This window comes from Echinops telfairi, unplaced genomic scaffold (genome assembly GCF_000313985.2).
Source record: "Echinops telfairi isolate 266 unplaced genomic scaffold, ASM31398v2 ScPeMD7_655;HRSCAF=1070, whole genome shotgun sequence".
NCBI lineage: Eukaryota > Metazoa > Chordata > Mammalia > Afrosoricida > Tenrecidae > Echinops > Echinops telfairi.
The window spans coordinates 30,811,962-30,820,476 of NW_022104553.1; positions in this window are offsets into that span (position 1 = coordinate 30,811,962).

Consider the following 8,515-nt stretch of genomic DNA (forward strand, 5'->3'; position numbering starts at 1 on the left):
GCCCCTTCCCAGCCCCTCCCCCAAGAACTAACTCCCACAGGTGTGTCTGAGCAAGAATTCCTTCTTGTGGTTTAAGAAACACACAGGGCTGGACAGGGTGGTCTCTCCCCTGGTCTGCTAGCTCCCCGTCCCCACTCCAAGTACAGTCCTCACAGAGATGTGTCTGTGTTGTGCGTGTGTACAGAAGAATGTGTGCCTGAGCACGCGTGCACCTGTGAACACAAGGGCACAGCCACCTTAACCACCTATTGATCCGGAATATGGGTGGTTTCTAATCACCTATCACAGGCAGCATTGCCATGAATAACCTTGTTCCCACGCAGGGGATCAAAACGGGTGAATTTACAAAACTTTACGTTCTAGTGCAAATACGGAGAAAATGGATCAGCACCAAATTTGAATAAGGGCTCCCCCACCTTCCACTCACCCACCCCTAGGTGGTTGGTGTTCTCTGAGAGATAGCCGTAATGATCCGTTTGCTACCCATTCCAGACAAGAAGGAAAAGCAGCCGGGTCTTTCTAAAACAGCCAGTCAGAGGAAGGTAGACACTCACCTTGACTGTGACTGACCACCACCTACGTGCCAGGAAGTCCTCAACAGCTGTGCTGAATTCATGGGCCACCATTCTCGTCTCGGACAGGTGTGGACATGAAGGCGCAGAGCAGCTCTGACCCAGGCCAGCAGATGCTTCTGTCTGGACCATGGTCTTGGCCAAGGTTGCCTCTGGTTCCATCCTTCCATTGGCGGCCCTTCCCAGTGGACTAGACAAAATGGGGATGCAGGCCCTCTGGCAGGCAGCCAGGGTACCTCTTCCTCCGGTTCCCAAGCCAGACACCCCTGAGAGGGTCCAGCAGTGCAGCTTCGCCCTTCCTTTAGGGACCTGAGCGGACGTGCTGGTGAGCCCCACCCCGTGGAAAGCCTGGCAGTGCAGGAGAGGAGGATTTGTTCCTGTTGTGTAGCTTCATCCAGCCCTCCGCCCTCCCTCCTAGACGGAGTGTCTTTAGAGCTGTCCATGTCCAGGAAAGTGCCGAGTTCCTGAACCCCAGCCGACCCCCAGCAGCTGCAGCTGTGAGGGCCGTTCAGGTGGTTCCGGCTCACAGCAGCTGTCTGTACAACAGAACACAGCCCCACCCATCCTCACGGCGGTCACGTCTGGACCCACGGCGGCGGTCCCCAAGTTCCTCTGTCTTGTTGAGGGTCTTCCTCTGGTCCTCCGACCTTCCACTTCACCAAGCCGGATAACCTCCAGGGACTGGCAGTTTGTCACAAGTAACAAACCCATACGATCCGTTAAAACCAACGATTCAGACTCACGGAGAGCCCATGCGCCTCTAAGTAGATAGACTTGTGCTCCATAGAGGTTTTCGGGGGTGAGTTCTTGGGAGTGGATCCCACACCTTTCTTCCCAGTCTACCTCTGGGTAGACTTGAACTGTCAGCCTTTGAGTTAACAGATGTGCACATTAACCGTTAATCACTCGGGGTCTTGGTTGATTCCCCCTTGGGGAGGGTGTGGTGGGCCATGATTGTCAACTACCTTGATTCTGATGCAGCCACACGACTGTGGCTGGAATTCTTCACAAGAGCAGATGGCCCCATCTCGCTCTAATGGAGCAGCTGTTGGGTTTGAGCCAATAACCTTGTAGTTAGCAGCCCGGCGCATGCCCGACAGTGCCACTAGGCCTAATCAGTAGGAAGAAAACCTCAGAACAGTGTCGTTTACACTGCCATCGAGTCAGTTCTGACTCGGCGAGCCCAATCAGATCCCAGTCTGACTCGGCGATCCCAGTCGGACAGAGCAGAACTGCCCCTGTGGGTTTTGGAGATTGTTACTCTTTACGGGAGTGAAGAGCCTCATCTTTTTCCCTGGGTGGTTTTGAACTGCTGACATCAGAGGTAGCAGCCCAATGTGTAATCATGGTGCCACTAGGGCTCCTGCAGTAACATCAAAAAGGCCTGGCCAGCTCACGTTGCGCCATCTTGTGGCAGGATAATGAGTGGCGTTAAATCACCCTGCCGGCGTCCTGTGAAATTCATTGTTCCCTTTTCTTTGCTGTTTATTTTTCTTTTAAGTTAATGGTATTCATGTGATCTCAATTTTACTTAATAATGCAGGCAGCTGTGTTTTAAATAGGCCACTGTAGCAGCTCCACATTATTTTCACTCAGCGTAAAATGCGACTTCATTAAGTCGCACATCTGGATGCATACAAGTGAGGCTTGGCCTGAGGGGTCTTTGGGAATGGAGCTGCGTGCCACGACCATTTGGCTTTGTGATCTTGGCCTCACTGGGGCATCTGCTGGCCGGCTGCTGGGGGACCATTTATTGAGGTCCAGGACATAATGCCGACCGACCGTGGTTGCCTGGTCCTGTAGTCACCACCATCGAGTTGGTTCCTACGCATGGCAGCCCTAGAGGACGTAATAGAGCTGCCCTGTGGTTTGCAAGACTGTGACTCTTTACAGCTACGGTCAACTCACGGATCTCTCACGCACGGTGGAGTGAAAAGCTGCCTTTCCCTGCACCCTCCTCACCATCTCATTTCAGATTGGACCGTTGTGACCCACGGGGTCTTGTCGTCTCTGAGTCTGGAAGGTCCCCAGAAACCTGTTCAGCATCGCAACCATGAGTAAGCCCCCACTGACAGGGAAGTGAGCCGGGGTCCCCGTGTGGAAGGTGACCATTCCCCCACTGAACCCCACTACCCTCCCTGGAGCAGCTCAGCACACGGTATGCAGGTCGATGGCCCCAGCAAAGCGGGCTGCCTCATTCAATGGAAACCCAATTTGGGTTTCCATTTCATTTTAAAAACGTTTTTAAAAAACGTGCACTAACTTAGCACGACCACTGAAATGCTTGGGGATTTTCTGGCATGTTATACAAGTTGAACATGCATGGTGCCTTCCATTGTAATTTGGGATGAGTTAGAAATGTGTTTATAAAAGGAAATTGGAACCAGCTTGTACAGAGGCCCCGAGGTGGCTCTGTGAAGCTGAGCTGCTAAATCCAAGAGACGATTTTTAGCATTTCTTCATAATGTAGGGAACTATGTTTCAAGTACAGGCTACTTTAAAAAAAAACAAAAAACGGTTTCGGGCATCTGTCAGAATTGGATCAACTTTCCCCCCAGAAAAGGCTAAGTTTAGGATGATGAGGAAGAACTGGTTGACTGTTAGCGATTTCAGAAGAGACAGCATGTGAGCAAGACGTCCAGCCGCCCTGAAGACACCAGTAAAAGGCGACACCAAAACAAAACAAAAACCCTCCAACTCAGTGCCATCCAGTTGATAACGACACAGCAATCGTATTGGATAGGGTAGAACTGCCTCTGTGAGTTTCTGAAGCTACAGGAGTAGAGAGCCCCATCTTTCTCCCATGGAGCAGCTGGTGATTTCAAACCTATGACCTTGCGAGTAGCAGCCTACAGCAGAAGCACTACGCTACCAGAGCTCCTTGGTGCAAGGCAAGGCTCCAGGAATCAACAGAAGACCAACTGCCCAGTGTTTCCACGGATACAATGGTGGAAGTGCTCACTCAACCATGCCAAGAAAGTTGGAAGGCAGTTATCTGGCCAACTGACCGCAAGAGATCCATCTGCTTGTCTATTCCAAAGAAAGGTGATCCAACAGAATGTGGAGATTATTGAACAGTATCAATAACACATACAACTAGAATTTGGCTGAAGAGAATTTTAAAGTGGCTGGCTGCAGCAGCACACTGACTGAGAGCAGGATTCAAGCAGGATTCAGAAGAGGACAACGGCACGAGAGCTAACATTGTTGATAACATGGATCTTGGCTGAAAGCAGACACTACCAGAAAGGTGTTTGTGATGTCTACAGAGACCGACAAAATTCATGGTTAAAGGGTTTATTAGGGAAGTTAACCAGTTGGCATTCTAGTGAGGACGTCTCAGGGTTGAGGTGTTTGTCAGAACATGCTACAAAGTTCTTTCAGGTCTGCTAATAAAGGCCCGAAGGGCCTTACCACGGCTGTAAGCCTCAGCCCTAAAGGATTCAGCTTAGCTCCCAGGGTTAGTCAATCTAGCTCTGAATTAAGTGCCCAAGGGCACCCCACTACAGTAAACCTCAGCTGGAAGACACTCAAATCTGCTTCTCTGGTTCAGCAAGCCCACCCTTCCCAATTAAGTGCCCAGGGGCACGCTACTCCACAAACAGCCTCTCGCACAAAACCATTTAGCTTTCCTTGCATCACGATTTGGGAAGTGCAGCACTGTTCATGCTCTGGCTCCTGGTTCTGCTACTGATGCTGCTCTGATGGTACAGCTGTCATCTGATCCAGGAGGTTCACTGCAAGGATCCTCGGGTCCAGAGGATGTGCTCCACTCTGGGCTTTGCTGGTAATGAGGTTGCTGCCCCTGTTTCTCAGAGGGTTCATTTAATAAGCAGCAGACAGGCCCTCCAGGGAATCCCGTGACTCATTAAGAATCCTGTATCTTTCCCCCACCTTACCAGAACCATGCAGGGAAAGGTTATTTGGTGGGAGTTAGAGACTTGGCTAGAAGAGCCACTATAAATAAGTCACTGCCCTGCAATGTGTACCTGTGTTTTATTGACTATGCAAAGGCATTCAATGGTGTGGGTCAGGCATCCTCAAACTATGGCCTGTGGGCCACATGTGGCCCGCCAAGGGCATTTATCCGGCCCACCGGGGGTTTTTGCCCCGTTTGTTTTTTTACTTCAAAATAAGATATGCGCAGTGTGCATAGGAATTTGTTCATAGATTTTTTTTAAACTATAGTCCAGCCCTCCAACGAGTCTGAGGGACAGTGAACTGGCCCCCTGTTTTAAAAGTTTCAGGACCCCTGGTGTGGGTGATAACTAATAATGGTGTGTTAGGGTTCTCTAGAGAAACAAAACCAGATCGCTAATATATATTTTAATCATTTTATTAGGGGATCATACACCTCTTATCCCAACCCATACATACATCAATTGTGTAAAGCACCTTTGTACATTCATTGCCCTCATCATTCTCAAAACATTGGCCCTCATTTTCCCCCTCGCTCCCCCCTCCCTCATGAACCCTTGATAATTTATAAATTATTGTCATATCTTACACTGTCCGATGTCTCTCTTCACCCACTTTTCTATTGTCCGTCCCCCAGGGAGAAGGTTATATGTAGATCCTTGTAATCGATTCCCCCTTTCCACCCCACCCTCCCGGTATCGCCACTCACACCACTGGTCCTGAAGGGATCATCCATTCTGGACTCCCTGTGTTTCCAGGTCTATCTGCACCAGTGTACATCCCCTGGTCTAGCCAGATTTGTAAGGTAGAATTGGGATCATGATAGTGGGGGGTAGGGGGAAAACGCTAATTTACATATATTTATACAGATAGAGATAGAACGTAAGAAATAAACAGTTAATTAAATTATAAAGCAGTACAATGGCTCAGTGCAACTCACTCCGGGAGACAGCTGTGAGACACTGGCAGTCCTTCAAGTCTTGAGGGCCGCCAGGTAGTCTATAAAGCAATTCAAGTTATCTGGGCACAGGCGGCAAACAGCAAGGCAGGTCACCAATAGCCAGATGACAGGGTCCGATGGTCCCCAGCTCAAGAGATGTAAATTCCAATGGTGTGGCGAAGCAGTTCTTGAAGGAACCTCAAGTTACAGTGACACAGTACACGGGTTAGGTGTCCCACAGGTAGCGTAGCTTGCAAATTGAGGCAAAGAACACTGGTCTGATGATCAAAGAGCAAGACACAAGAAAGGCAAGGCTCACGGAGCCATTTATCTCTGCCCTTCAATTAATCCCACACGTGTTCACTGGCCAGGTTGGCACAATAAGCGTTAACTATCAGATGGATAACATTGAGAAGGACGGGAATTCCAGAACACCTCATTGTGCTCATGTGGAACCTGCACAGAGATCACGAGGTAGTCATTACAACGCAGTAAGGGAATATGGTGGGGCTTTGAAATTAGGAAAGGTATGCACCAGGGTCGTATCCTTTCACTGTATTCGTTCTGTCTTGGAAGAAGTGTAGCCAGAATACTCCCTAGAAGCAAGGATGGCGAGACTACATCTCCTGCACTTTGGACATGTCAGGACAGACCAGTCCCTCTAGAAGGACGTCATACTTGGCAGAGTTGAAGGGCAGGGTAAAAGAGGAAGACCGTCAAGATGGACTGACCCGGGCAGCTGCAGCAGTGTGCTCAGGCGTAAGGACATCGTGAGGATGGTCCAGGCAGGGCTTGCTTCTGTTGCACCTGGGGTCATGAGGGGGCCAAGCACCCTGACAGCACCTAATGACAACATCATTCAGTCTGCACGCTGAGTGTGTTAGTCCAGGTAGACGAGAGCCAAACTCATAAACATGCATAAGAAATAATTTATGGACAAGAGCAGTTGAATACTGAGAAAATGTCCCAGATGAAGTCCATAAGTCTGAGATTAGCCTCCATGGCCAATACCAATCTATAAAGTCCTCTTCAAATGCACAAAACACATGCAATGACGCCGAGTGCAGGATGATCACAGGCTAGTGGGTAGAAAGTCTTTGGGTCCAGTGGGGTAAACTTCTCAGCGCTGGCAGGGGTCTCCACATGGCTTCTCCAGCTGCCAGGGCTGCATCAGGGTAGGTCCATGTGTCTTCTCAGGTATGGCTCACAGAGAGTCACCTGTCTCCAAGGAGGAAAATCCAGGAGTTCCCAGAATTCTCAGAAGGCCATGCCCACACAGAGGCCTCATTGGCTATGACCCAATTAACAGACTAGACCCCACCCCTTCACGCTTAATCCTCTCAAGTCCCAAATTGCTACCAAATTATGAAACCACACTGAGCCAATCAGCTAGTATAGGACACAGGATGCAGCACCAGGATGGGGAACACCTTTGATATGCCATGCACTCCAGCTTGTTAAAAGCAAAGAGGACTTGAAACATTTAAAGATGAAGATTCAAGCCTTCATGTGGATGGTACCTCAATCTAAGGAGAAGAAGCTCGTCACAACTGGGCCGTTCGGCAACATTACCTTGAAGAGAAAGGAGGATGAAGTTGTCAAAGATGTCATTTTACTTGGACTTCACGTCAATGCCCAAGGAAGCACCCTGTCAAGGAACCCCAACATGTATAAGTGCATTGGGCAGATCTGTTGCAAACGATCTTTTCTTTTTTTTTTTTGCAAATGATCCTTTCAAAGTGTTAAAAAGCCAAGGTGTCAGTTTGAAGATCAAGTGTGCCTGAACCAAGCCATGGTATTTTCAATTGCCTCGTGTGTGGGAAAGCTGAATGTGGCAGTTACATAAGCTGTCAACTTGCGAAGGGGTGGAGTCTAGCCTGTCAATCAGGTCGCAGCTTGATGACCTCATTTGGAGGAATGAAGGAGATAAATAGCTCACTTGAGGCGAGATACATTCACTCCCTGGGAGACATGTCTGTTGACAGGCCACATGGAGCTTCGCAGGTAGAGCCAGAGCTCTGGAGCTGGGGCAGCCACGTGGAGACCCATGCCAACGCTGAGACACGTCCACCCACTGGCCTCTGATCTTCCTGCATTCTGCATCCTTGCATATGCTGCATGAGTCTAAAGAGGAATTTATGGAATAGTATGGGCTAATATCAGACTTATGGGCTTGATTGGGGCTGGGATGTATTCTTAGTGTACAATTACTCTGATATAAAGTTCTCTCTTACACACGAGTGTCTCTGAATTTGTTTCTCTAGTGTACCCAGACTAACACACCGAGCACTGAACAAGGAAGACAGATGGAGAATTGATAACTTTGAATTAAAAGTGTTGGTGAAGAAGGTTAAACATAGCACGTATTGCCAGGGTGAGCAAACCTGGGTTGAAAAAGAGGTGCAACCAGAATGTTCCTTAGAAGGATGGTGGAGAGCTCATGTCCCGTGCTTTAAACATGCCAACCGAGGCACCAGTCCCCGGAGAATGACACCACATTTGATGAAACAAACAGGAAGAGGTACCCAATGAGACAGCTGAATAATGGGCTCAATGCAGGAGCGTCGATGAGGATGGCAGGCTCAGGCCCTGAGCCTTGTACATAGGCTTTGAGTTGGGACAGCCTCCAGTACACGAACAAACCTCTCATAGCGTGTTGCTGGTGTGTATGTAGAATAAGACAGACAGCATTGAGTGTTTACGTGTCAGGTCTAACTGACAAACATTGTTCCATCCATATAAAATAGTCCAAAAAAACAAAAACTCCAGCAGCCCGGTGACAAGGATATGATTACTCCCACCACGCAGAGGTGGAAACCGGGGCATGAAAAATGGTCACATAGTCACTAGCAAGGAGGGCATGAAAACCGAGTGTGTCTGTCGGCAGAGTCTGAGTTAGGGACAAACTGAAAAGGGTCACCGCTCCAGAGCTCTCGGGCTCTTCGAGAGTCTGGGAACCGTGAGCAAACGCCAGAAGAGAGGCGAAAACCCAGCTCACCGCGTTTGTAAATGAGATGGAAGAAAAGCCCCCAGGCGAGCCGGCGTGGGCGTTCCACTGCGCCTGCGCCGCCCACAATGGCTCAGT